Below are 12,827 nucleotides of genomic sequence, written 5' to 3'. Positions count from 1 at the left end.
GATGCATTGTGCTGCTGTCAAGGGATTGGCTGATTAGATAACTGCATCAAACAGCATAAAGTGGCTGGTGAGTGTATGTACATAAATAATCCATTTAATCTGTTCAATTCAAATAAAGTATTTGTATTTGGTTGCACACTTAGTTGATAGTTATCTCATAATTGACCAAGTTATACTAGCTTCTCATTTACATTGCATTGTGAGGGAAAACCCAAGAGAATATTCAGGTGACAGGCCTGTTAGGTAGCTATTATGAGTTTGGCAACATCCCAAAGACATTTAATTTTCATAGGGATGAGTCAACTCTATTATTTTATATGACATGTCATTATCATAACTACCTTTATAATGAAAGTGATAATTTTTAAATTGGTAGCTTAAGTCTAGCATAGCGGTGTCCATAAGTGCACGTGGCACCAGGACACCTTAGGTTGGAGGTCAATGATTGACTTTGTTGTCATTTCATCGGATCTCCGGCCCTATGTTTTGGACACTCGGGTGAAGAGAGGGGCTGAGCTGTCAACTGATCACCACCTGGTGGTGAGTTGGATCCGCTGGCGGAGGAGGAAGCCGGACAGACCTGGTAGGCCCAAACGTATGGTGCGGGTCTGCTGGGAACGTCTGGCCGAGCACTCTGTCGGGGAGGTCTTTAACTCCCACCTCCGGGAGAGCTTCTCCCAGCTTCCGAGGGAGGCGGGGGACATTGAGTCTGAGTGGACCATGTTCTCTGCCTCCATTGTCAACGTGGCTGTTCAGAGCTGTGGCCTCAAGGTCTCCGGTGCCTGTCGTGGTGGCAATCCCCGAATCCGGTGGTGGACACCGGAAGTAAGGGATGCTGTCAAGCTGAAGAAGGAGTCCTATTGGGCCATGTTGGCCTCCGGGACTCCTGAGGCAGCTGACGGGTATCGGCAGGCCAGGCGTGCCGCAGCTCGGGCAGTTGCGGAGGCAAAAACTCGGAACTGGGAGGAGTTCGGGGAGGCCATGGAGGAGGACTATCAGTCGGCCTCGAAGAAATTCTGGCAAACCGTCCGGGGCCTCAGGAGGGGGAAGCAGTACTCTGCCAACACTGTTTACAGTGCGGGTGGGGAGCTGTTGACCTCGACTGGGGACATTGTCGGGCGGTGGAAGGAATACTTCAAGGATCTCCTCAATCCCACCATCACGTCTTCCATTGAGGAAGCGGAGGCTGATAACTCAGAGGTGGACTCGTCCATTACCCAAGCCAAAGTCACTGAGGTGGTTAGCAAGCTCCTCAGTGGCAAGGCACCAGGGGTGGATGAGATCTGCCCCGAGTATCTCAAGTCTCTGGATGTTGTGGGGCTGTCTTGGCTGACACGCTTCTGCAACATCACGTGGTGGTTGGGGACAGTGCCTCTGGAGTGGCAGACTGGGGTGGTGGTCCCTCTTTTTAAGAAAGGGGACCGGAGAGTGTGCTCCAATTATAGGGGAATCACACTTCTCAGCCTCCCAGGGAAGGTTTACTCCAGGGTACTGGAGAGGAGAATTCGGCCAATCATCGAACCTCGGATCCAGGAGGAACAATGCGGTTTTCGTCCTGGTTGCAGAACACTGGACCAGCTCTATACCCTTCATAGGGTGCTCGAGGGTTCATGGGAGTTTGCCCAACCAGTCCACATGTGCTTTGTGGGTCTGGAGAAGGCATTCGACCGTGTCCCTTGTGGTATTCTGTGGGGGGTGCTTCGGGAGTATGGGGTTTGGAGCTCTTTGCTAAGGGCTGTCCGGTCCCTGTACGAACAGAGCAGGAGTCTGGTTCGTATTGCCGGCAGTAAGTCAGAACTGTTCCCAGTGCATGTTGGACTCTGGCAGGGCTGCCCTTTGTCACCGGTTCTGTTCATAATCTTTATGGACAGAATTTCTAGGCACAGCCAGAGGCCGGAAGGAATCCTGTTTGGGAACCACAAGATTCCATCTCTGCTTTTTGCAGATGATGTTGTCCTGTTGGCTTCTTCAAACCAGGACCTTCAGCGTGCACTGGTAGAGTAGAGTAGAGTATACTTTATTGTCCCCAGGGGGGAAATTTGTGTTAGGCTTAAACAGTCACTGCAAAACATACAACATTCATACGATACATTAAGACAATACATGGAATACATAAAAACATAGACCTATACATAAAAAAACATAAAACTATACAAAAAAAACCCTGTGTACTGCATAGCATGGCTGCTATCTGTCATTGAGCATTTTGATGGCAGTTGGTAGAAAAGAGTTTTTATATTTGTTCAGTCTGCAAACTGGGGCGGTTTGCAGTTGAGTGTGAAGCGGCTGGGATGAGAATCAGCACCTCCAAGTCTGAGGCCATGGTTCTTGACCAGAAAAGGGTGGCTTGCCCTCTCCAGGTTGGTGAAGTCCTGCCTCAAGTGGAGGAGTTTAAGTATCTCGGGATCTTGTTCACGAGTGAGGGAAGGATAGAGCATGAGATCGACAGGCGGATCGGTGCGGCCTCCGCGGTGATGCGGTCACTTTACCGGTCCATTGTGGTGAAGAAGGAGCTGAGCCAAAAGGCGAAGCTCTCAATTTACCGGTCGATCTACGTTCCGACTCTCACCTATGGTCATGAGCTTTAGGTAATGACCGAAAGAACAAGATCGCGGATACAAGCGGCCAAAATGAGTTTCCTTCACAGGGTGGCTGGGCGCTCCCTTAGAGATAGGGTGAGAAGCACAGTCACTCGGGAGGAGCTCGGAGTAGAGCCGCTGCTCCTCCACATCGAGAAGAATCAGCTGAGGTGGTTCGGGCATCTCTTTCGGATGCCTCCTGAATGCCTCCCTGGGGAGGAGTTCCAGGCATGTCCCCCTGGGAGGAGGCCCCGGGGAAGACCCAGGACACACTGGAGGGACTATGTCTCTCGGCTGGCCTGGGAACGCCTCGGTGTTCTTCCCGAGGAGCTGGCTGAGGTGTCTGGGGAAAGGGAAGTTTGGGCTTCCATGCTCAGACTGCTGCCTCCGCAACCCGGCTCCGGATAAGAAGATGAGACGAAACGAGCTTAAGTCTAAAGATACTCATTCATCACCTCAATAATCCCCCCTCCAAAAAAAAAAAAATCCATTGAAATGCTTTAGCCTGGCCTTGTGTTTTCTAGAAGTGCTTGATAAATATTGTGTACTCATTTTATACAAGGGAAAGTTTATTTTACAAGGACACATTCATTTTCCAACTGCACAAAAGATTGTTGTAAGCAGCCATGCACTAGTTATTCCTTCTCTTCAGGAGAATTAATGATTTTGCATAGGGAAGAAAAATCTCTGTGACTGGTACTTAATGGCAAGCTTGCTCACAGGTATACATAAGTCAAAATTTGTAAAAATTAGATGCTTAACACACACACACACACACACACACACACACACACACACACACACACACACACACACACACACAGGGAAAACTACAAATTAGCTTTGCCAGATGCCTTCTGTGAATTCTGTACTACTTAGAGAATTGAGTTCCCGCACAAAATGTGCTTAATATGTTATTTATATTTTGGCTCATAGTTCTACCATAGTTCTAATCCTATCTTTCTGTACCCACCATTTTGTACTTGGTGAGACAGGTCACATTCTGCTGCTCTGCGTATGGTGCGCTTTGTTGCCCAGAGACTTGGTATTCATATATTCTGCAGCTTTTTGATGCCTGTATAGACTAAATCTCTTCTGGTCCTGCTATCACTCTAATACACAAAAGAACAACACACAATGCAAAGTTCACAAGCAATCACTCAAACTGCTTTTCTGTGTACTGCCTGCTAAGCTGCAGGATTCCACAGCCATAACTTCCTAGAAACAGTGAAGTAAACACAATTTAATGGCCATACTTTTTCCCCCTGAGACACATTTTTTTCCTCTCTGCCCTGTTCCTTATTCTACTTTTTTTTGGTGCCAAGTGAAGACTGTGAGCCATTTTGGACAGAGCATTAAGATTCCTTAGTCGCACTGTTGCCCGTTGTTTATGGGCCTAGATAATTGGCTAGCATGGAAGGAGCAAATACCGACTTTAAATGCTTTTCCATTGATAGCCAGCTGTGCTTTAATTTTTCTGTAAGGTCCTTAAAGAAATCCAGTAGCCAACAAATATCTCAGAAAACCTTATGACATTCTCAGTTCCGAAGTGGAAGCAGGTGGATAGGGTTAGGCTGAGCATGAGCTTAGTTTTATTAACAATCAAAATCAGAAGACAAAGTCATGGTCAGTCAGAGCAGTTCAGAACAAACAGAATTAAAATGAAGAGTCGATGTAAAAGTTTATCAAGAATCACAACAGAGAAAACACCACTCAGAATTGCACAATGGCAAAACCTAATAAAGATCGTCAAGGAATAGGTTTAAATACAGTGAAATAAGTGAATGGAAGCAGGAAACAGGTCTAGTATAGTCAGGTACAGGCATGTGAGAAAATTAGGACACCCCATTAAATAATCAGCTTTTTATTTAGAAATGGTACACATACCAATATCCAGGCATGTTTTTATGTATTTTTCAAAAAGAAAGTGATTTGATTGCAATTTAACAACAAAAATGAACATTGTTTGACAAATCCAAAAAAAGAAAAAAAATAAAGTATGTATTTCAATGGAGGAAAAAGTTAGGACACCCTACCCCCTAGTAGCTAGTGTTGCCCCCTTTGGCTGATATAACTTCAACGAGACGCATTTTGTAGCCTTTTACCAGTCTCTGACATCGATCAGGAGAAAGTTTGGCCCACTCCTCAATGCAGAATTCTTTTAGCTGTGAGATGTTTGAGGGGTGTCTTGCATGTACAGCCCGTTTCAAGTCACCCCACAGCATTTCGATGGGATTAAGATCAGGGCTTTGACTTGGCCATTCCAGGACTCTCCACTTCTTCTTTTTTAGCCAGTCCTTGGTGGATTTGCTGGTATGCTTTGGGTCATTGTCTTGTTGCAGTATCCAGTTACGCTTCAGCTTTAATTTTTTGACAGATGGTTTCACATTTTCTTCAAGCACCCTCTGATACACAGTAGAATTCATGGTGGATTCTATGATGGTGAGTTGGCCAGGTCCTGCTGCAGCAAAGCATCCCCAAACCATGACACTGCCCCCTCCATGCTTTACAGTTGGTATGAGGTTCTTTTCTTGGAAGGCTGTATTTGGTTTACGCCAAACATGTCTTCTGTTCTGGTGTCCAAATAATTCAATTTTAGACTCATCTGTCCAAAGAACCTTATTCCAGAAGTCGTGGTCTTTGTCTATGTTCTCTCTGGCAAACTTCAGTCTGGCCTTGATGTTTTTTTTAGAGAGCAAAGGTTTCTTCCTTGCACACCTCCCATGCAAGTCACACTTGTGCAGTCTCTTTCTGATGGTAGAGTCGTGCACTTTCACATTGACAGTTGCCAGAACCTGCTGTAATTCCCTTGATGACACTTTAGGATTTTTCAGGACCTCTTTGACCATCTTGCGTTCTGCTCTTGGGGTAAACTTGCTCGGACGGCCAGATCTTGGCATGGTGGCAGTTGTTTTAAATGTCCTCCACTTGTAAATAATTTTGCGAATGGTGGAATGGCTAATGTTAAATGCTTTTGAAATCTTTTTGAATCCTTTACCAGAGTCGTAAGCGGCCACAATCTTCTTTCTGAGGGCATCAGGAAGCTCTTTAGACCTCACCATGGCGCTCACCTCAACATCCCAACTGTCAGGGCCACACCAAACTAAATTTGAGGTTTAAATAGGGCAAGGCTCCATTCAAATGCTGGGTAACGATGTACTAATCATGTGCACCTGACGTGATGCACCTGTTTGGGATTTTCAACATTTTAAGAGGGATAATATAGGGGGGTGTCCTAATTTATTCCTCACCAGAAATTGCATTATTTTTTAATTAAATTTTACAGAAAGTTTTAAAAAGGCTTTTCTTATTTTTTTATTGTTTAGTTATATTACTTGGATCCCTCATTTTAATTAAAATTTACATTAAATACCCATATGTCCAAATATATTTTAAAATACACAGGATTTCATGAGGTGTCCTAATTTTTTCACATGCCTGTAAGTGAGACTGATTTAATGCTGGATTAGGTTGTGGAGATCCAGTGGCTCCAGGATTGGTAGCGCATTCCTGATGTTGCATAAAGCAAATGTTTGATGTTACACAGCTAGTATATGCCATATTAAAGGCATATTTGGTAGATATATTATACAGAACCAGTCAAAAGTTTGAACACACCTACTTATTAATAGGTTATTCCATATTTCGACTATTTTCTACATTGTAGAACAATACTGAAGACATCAAAACTATGAAGTAACATATGGAACATACACTCACCGGCCACTTTATTACTTACACCCATACACCTGCTGTTTTATGCAGTTCTCTGATCAGCCGATCCCTTGACAGCAGCACAATGCATCAAATCATGCAGATACAAATCAAGAGCTTCAGTTAATGTTCACTTCAAACATCAGAATGGGAAAAATTATGATCTCAAAGTGTGACTTTCACTGTGGCATGGGTGTTGGTTTGAGCCAGATGGACTGGTTTGAGTATTTCAGAAACTGCTGATCTCCTGCGGTTTTTACACACAACAGTCTCTAGAGTTTACACAGAATGGTGCAAAAAACAAACAAACAAACAAACAAACAAACAAAAAAACATTGAGTGGGTGACAGTTCTGTGGGTGCAAATAAACACCTTGTTGATAAGAGAGGTCAGAGGAAAATGGCCAGATTGTTTGAGCTGCCAGGAATGATATAGTAATTCATAGCAACTCTTTACAACCATGGTGAGCAGAAAAGCATCTCAACATGCAACAGCAGAAGACCACATTGGGTTCCACTCCTGCCAACCAAGAACAGGAATCTTAGAATCAAGAGCAAGTTCCTGGTGGTGGCTGGTGAGTATAAATGGAATTATGTTGTAAAGAAAAATAAAAGTATTAAAAAAATGTTTCCTATTTTAGATTCTTCAAAGTAGACACTGTTTACCTCGATGACACTTTGCACACTAGTGGCATTATCTTAACCAGCTTCATGACGTAGTCACCTGGAATGCTTTTCAATTAACAAGTCACATCTCATCTCATCTCATTATCTCTAGCCGCTTTATCCTGTTCTACAGGGTTGCAGGCAAGCTGGAGCCTATCCCAGCTGACTACAGGCAAAAGGCGGAGTACACCCTGGACAAGTCGCCAGGTCATCACAGGGCCTCAATTAACAAGTGTAGTGGATTTTTTTTGCCTCATTAATGTGTTTGAAACTATCAAACAGTAAATAGAAAATAATAAACATACAGTAAATAGTCCTATTCGACAACTGTAGCAATCCATATTACTGTACATTAAGAACCGTTCAACTAAGTAAAGAGAAACGACATTCATCATTACTGTAAGACATGAAGTGTCTTTTAATTAATAAAAACAAGAAAACAGAGTCATCTATATCCCCCACCCTATATACCAACTATATACCAAGTTTCAAGATATTATTTGTCACATTTTTCAAGTTCTGCTGCAGGAAACCAACCCTACCTCTTTACACTGACCTCAGCAGCACATGGCATAAGCCCACCAGACCCTTGGTCCAGGTGAGCTAAAAATTTAAATTTCTCACATTTCTTAGTATTAAAAGGCACATATACATGACTTAATCAACACATATACCAATTTTCAAGACCATATCACTCATAGTTTTCAAGTTCTGCTCCGGAAACAAAACCTACCCCTTAGACTAACCTGAGAGACTAAGTATGAAATTGTTTCCATGGAAACATGAAAAATTTAAATTTCTCAAATTTCTTAGTATGACAAGGCACATCTACATCACCTTGTTAACATGCATACCAAGTTTCAAATCCATATCATGAATAGTTTTGGATATATGCTCCGGAAACAAACATTGCTCTTAGAAACTAAGTCAAAATCTTGCTTGATATATATATAAGTTTCATGAAGATATCTTCAGTAGTTTTAAAAATATGGCCCGGAAATGAAAATGTGACTAGACAGACAGCCGGTTGGCCGGATGGAACAGGATAATAAAGAAAAAAATGTTGAATTAGAAGGTGTGTCGAAACTTTTGACTGATTCTGTATGTGTGCATATTGTGAATAAATTATCAGTTTTGTAATTAATATATAGAAAGAACATCATGTTATTTCTTCTCTACACACACATGACGCATATACCACCTTAATTGCATTCTTATATTATTATACTAGCAAATAAATAAATAAAAATTAAAACTGTCAGTATATTTGAAACTGCAATTAAAGTTGATATCCTTTTTAAAATATTTTATATACCATATAGAAATATTTCTGTTTATATAATTTTGAATTTCAAGAATAATACCAGTTGTGTTCACAGTAACATACATAAGACTCTGATCATGATCTCAACACATAGGGGGGCGTTATGTCATTCTCCTTGTCTCTTTCCCTCTCACTTTAAAGGGCTTTAAATGTCAAGAAATTCTTTCTTTCTTTCTTGAAATCCCATTCTCTTCACTGATTTGCTGTGTTTGACAAGGCAGCCCACACACAATAACCTACTGATAGGATTTGATCTGTCTGTACTGAAGGAAGTGAAATTGACAAAGTACGATCTAGGAATGTAGACCTCTGCCGTCTAAGAGATTCTGCCTCATGGATCAATCTGGGGGCAAACAGTCACTGACACAGACGCAGCTGTTCAGAGAGGTTTCTCAGTTTATTATAGGACAACCATGAGTAAATATTGACATTCAAGAGAAGAAGAGGCTTTATTTTTCACATGCACGCTCAAACAAAGTGAAATTTATCCTCTGCATTTGACCCATCTGAAGCAGTGAACAGTCACATACACAGAGCAGTGGGCAGCTATGCTAGAGAGCCCAGGGAGCAGGTGGGGGTTAGGTGCCTTGCTCAAAGGCACTTCAGCCCAAAGCTACCTCATGTTAACCTAATTGCATGTCTCTGAACTGTGGTGGAAACTGGAGGAAATCCATGCAGACATACAAACTCCACACAGCAAGGCCCCCGTCAGCCACTGGGCTTGAACCCAGAACCTTCTTGCTGTGAGGCAACAATACTAACCACTACACCACCTTGCCACCCAGTATATTGTAGCTATGTGATTGGATAATGATGATTTAATTGAAGAAGCAAAGTTATTTATGTATAACGTAAATGGGTGATGAAGCATTAGATCACTGGTTTAGACTATACAACTGTATGAAAGAAGAGAAATATTACGGACCATTCCATCACCTTTCAGGATCATAGTCTTATGAAAAGATGAAAGGTGTTACTGGTCAACATCACTTTCATTAAGCAGAGACCAGAATGTGTGAGCGAAGAGAAATCTCAAGGATTTAACGAACCAAAACAAATAGCAATCAGACCAGTCCGCACAAGTTTCAAGCATGCCAAACATACAGTGATGCTTGAAAGTTTTTGAACCCTTTGGAATTTTCTATATTTCTGCATAAATATGACCTAAAACATTATCAGATTTTCACACGTCCTAAAAGTAGATAAAGAGAACCCAGTTAAACAAATGAGTTTGTCAAACAAATGACAAACAAATGAGTTCATCAGCATCCCAGAGTTGAAGCTGTTCTGTACGGAAGAATGGGCTAAAATTCCTCCAAGCCGGTGTGCAGGACTGATCAACGGTTACCGGAAACGTTTAGTTGCAGTTATTGCTGCACAAGGGGGTCACACCAGATACTGAAAGCAAAGGTTCACATACTTTTGCCACTCACAGATATGTAATATTGGATCATTTTCCTCAATAAATAAAGACCAAATATAATATCTTTGTCTCATTTATTTAACTGGGTTCTCTTTATCTACTTTTAGGACTTGTGAGAAAATCTGATGATGTTTTAGGTCATATTCATGCAGAAATATAGAAAATTCGAAAGAGTTCACAAACTTTCAAGCAGCACTGTATATTTCTATCGCCTACATCACAGTATCTAGTCCATAGAGGGAATTTATGATTCATAATAAGCAATTTCATGCAGGGCATGGTTTATCTGATTATCATTTTCTGGGGGTTTATTTATATTTCATCACACAATACTGCAGTCACATTGATTCTGGAAGAAATATGACTTTCCTGATCTCAGCCAACCCCCTTCCCAGTGAGTCTCTATAACTGTATCCAATGATACAGATGTTTCTCACAGTGGGATCTAGAATCCTACAACTCGGAGAGAGAGAGGAGAGAGAGAGACTCTAGCCTAAGGACACTGTTTTCCAGGTGACAAATGAAGAATTCCTCAGCTAGGCTCTGTGGAGCTTTTTGTCTTCACAAAATAAGGTTGTTCCAAGGTATTTTAGGAACAAACACAAAAAGATTCATGACACAGTGAACTAGGATAGTGTCCCAACTTGATTTGTTTTCAAGACACTATTTGTTAGTTTATTAATATCTAAATGAAGCTATGTTCACATTACCAGGTTGAAGTGACACAAATTCATTCTCTCTCTCTCTCTCTCTCTCTCTCTCTCTCTCTCAGTGTGGAGTGCAAAACGTGACAGCTGGCTCTGGTGGCAGCCAGACTACATCAGCGTCAGACTTTAGCATCACAGGAAATGGCAGCTGTGTGTGTTTATGAACTTGTCTGTCTCCCTCCCTGCATGACATCCTTCTTTTCTCCATACCTGCCACCGTTACACACACCAACAAGCCACCTGTGTTTTCTTTCACTCCGTGTTTGAGGAGAAAAAAAGAGTCAATTTTATTTTATTTTAGCCACCTAAAACTACATGGTTTATTTGCAGAGTCACATTCCATTGAATAGCAATACTGTTGCTAGCATCTTACCATCTATTGGTAACTGTGGATTTATTTCACTGTAATAGGTCTTTGTCAAATGCAGTAGTGCATTATTGGTATTATGGACTGTGTATATATTCCATCCATCCATCCATCCATTATCTGTAGCCCATCCATCCATTACCCTGTACACACAGCAAATTCTCCAGTGTTGGATTAACACTTTCAGAGTTCATTTGTGTCCAATTGGACACATATAAACACAGTAGGGTGTTAAATCAACACTCTGGGTGTTATTTCAACACTGGGGATTTTGCTGTGCAGGGTCATGGGCAACCTGGAGCCTATCCCAGCTGACTATAGGTGAGAGGCGGGGTACACCCTAGACAAGTCGCAGGGCTGACACATGGAGACACACAACCATTCACACTCACATTCACACCTACGGTCAATTTAGAGCTACCAGTTAGCCTAACCTGCATGTCTTTGGACTGTAGAGGAAACTGGAGCACCCAAAGGAAACCCATGCAGACACAGGGAGAACATGCAAACTCCACACAGAAAGGCCCCCATCGGCCACTGGGCTCAAACCCAGAACCTTCTTGCTGTGAGGTGATAGTGCTAACGGCTGCTGCCTCCATATGAACTAGTGCAAGAATAAAATAAAATCTTATAGCACTATAGATTCTCTCTTAATATACAGTACAGGCTGTAAGCTGTATGTATTTTTGCATCCATTATTACAGGCAGCAAGCTAGGTATGGGTCACAAAAAAGAGGGCCGAGTTAGAAAAAAAATACCCTTTCAAGAGTGTGCATGCAAACAGTGACAGGGTCAAAGAAGTCACAATTAGATTCCTCTTTTAGATTTTTAAACCAAATGAATTTTGTGTTCTTGTTTTTTTCATTTATATCAGCGATTATTCTTTCCACATTCACTGGATATGAGCAATCATGTGCTCCGATTGGCTACTCTACTACTAGGCTATCAGCTCATATACTGTGAGTAGAGAAAAACAAAATGGCAGAGTGCATCAAGTCAGATATATCACTTTGTTATCAAATGTTTTAAAAAAAACAGAAATAGCTAAATAAAATAATATAGTCCCCCCCAAAAAAAAAAAAATCTCCTGTTCCACAGTCGGTGGTGGTAATGCACCTTTAAGTTGGTTTGCCAACCACCAAAAAAAGAAGAAAAGAAAATAGCAGCCCATGTTACTGAACCAGGGTGGCATGGTGGTGTAGTGGTTAGCGCTGTTGCCTCACAGCAAGAAGATCCGGGTTCGAGCCCCGTGGCCGGCGAGGGCCTTTCTGTGCTGAGTTTGCATGTTGTCTGCGTGGGTTTCCTCCAGGTGTTCCGGTTTCCCCCACAGTCCAAAGACATGCAGATTAGGTTAACTGGTGACTCTAAATTGACCGTAGGTGTGAATGGCTGTCTATGTGTCAGCCCTGTGATGACCTGGCTATTTGTCCAGGGTGTACCCCGCCTTTCACCCGTAGTCAGCTGGGATAGGCTCCAGCTTGCCTGCGACCCTGTAGAACAGGATAAAGTGGCTAGATGAGATGAGATTTTGTATAAAGCTTTTATTTATCAAATTTGTAAAAAATAAAAATGCTCTGTTTCTCAAAATCCAGTGAATGTGGACAGAATGAAACACTTATTCCACTCAATTTCATCATTTATGGCTTATAGCCAACTCAATTTCATGGAATAACTGTTAATTATATCAGCTATTAATTCATCACATTTTTCCTTGTCTCTATGTTCACAGTAAATTTGGTGAGTCTGCTATTAATTTTGATGCATTGCTCTTCTCACGCCAGATAGAGAGGGACGCGAGTGCAGCTCCAAATAGACAGAGATCTTTCATGGACGGGCATCTGGGCCATCATGTGTCTATTTTTCTGGAACTATTCATCCAGCAGGTGCATTGATGGGCATGGTGTTCCAGGGGAATAGGGGAGGTTGATAGCTGTGTACACATTGACAGATTGTGAGCTGTGTTGCAGCTTGACCGTGTGACTCCTGTGCATATTCGGTTCATGGGAGGACATACAACATGGTCCTAATTTCTTGACTGACTCTTTTGA

The sequence above is a fragment of the Neoarius graeffei genome, chromosome 23 (genome assembly GCF_027579695.1).
Source record: "Neoarius graeffei isolate fNeoGra1 chromosome 23, fNeoGra1.pri, whole genome shotgun sequence".
NCBI classification, from domain to species: domain Eukaryota; kingdom Metazoa; phylum Chordata; class Actinopteri; order Siluriformes; family Ariidae; genus Neoarius; species Neoarius graeffei.
The sequence above is the reverse complement of the archived record's forward strand: the minus strand, read 5'-3'. Positions refer to the sequence as shown.